This window comes from Penaeus monodon, chromosome 28 (assembly GCF_015228065.2).
Source record: "Penaeus monodon isolate SGIC_2016 chromosome 28, NSTDA_Pmon_1, whole genome shotgun sequence".
In the NCBI taxonomy this organism is placed as follows: domain Eukaryota; kingdom Metazoa; phylum Arthropoda; class Malacostraca; order Decapoda; family Penaeidae; genus Penaeus; species Penaeus monodon.
The window spans coordinates 19,983,284-19,983,834 of NC_051413.1; positions in this window are offsets into that span (position 1 = coordinate 19,983,284).

The following is a 551-nucleotide window of genomic DNA, read 5'->3' on the forward strand; positions in this document are numbered from 1 at the left end:
CTTTAACATTCTTCCCAATTTGTTGCTCTTCCTCTTTTCACACCTACTTTCCTTATTACTCTTCACATTATCCCCCCAAATAAAATTCCCATGGGAGAACATGACCTACTATGAAAACCATTTAGACATAACCCCCTGTGACCTCTATACGTATTGCGCCTACACATTAAGAGTAAACGAGCCTCTATAACGTAATCCTAAAGTACAAATGAAGATTAATCGTTCATTGAGTAACTAACAGGACCCCGAATTTTTGCCGTTTGTTGTAACGGTTCGGGTGCCATTGCCATAAGAATCGTATGCTAGATCGTGTTAATGTTTATATTCTCGACTGCAAATGATGTCGTAAATTCACACGATGTTACTGTCCCATTTACATTTACGTGTCCATAATTCGGGGTTGAAAAATAGAGATTGAGTAAAATGTTAGGGATACGGATGGGATGTTAGTAGAGTAAAAGGTAAAGAAAAATCAAATAAGATTAATCATCATAATGATGATAAGATTAGGTAAATGATTATACCCTTTCAAAAAAAAAATGCTTGCAGAC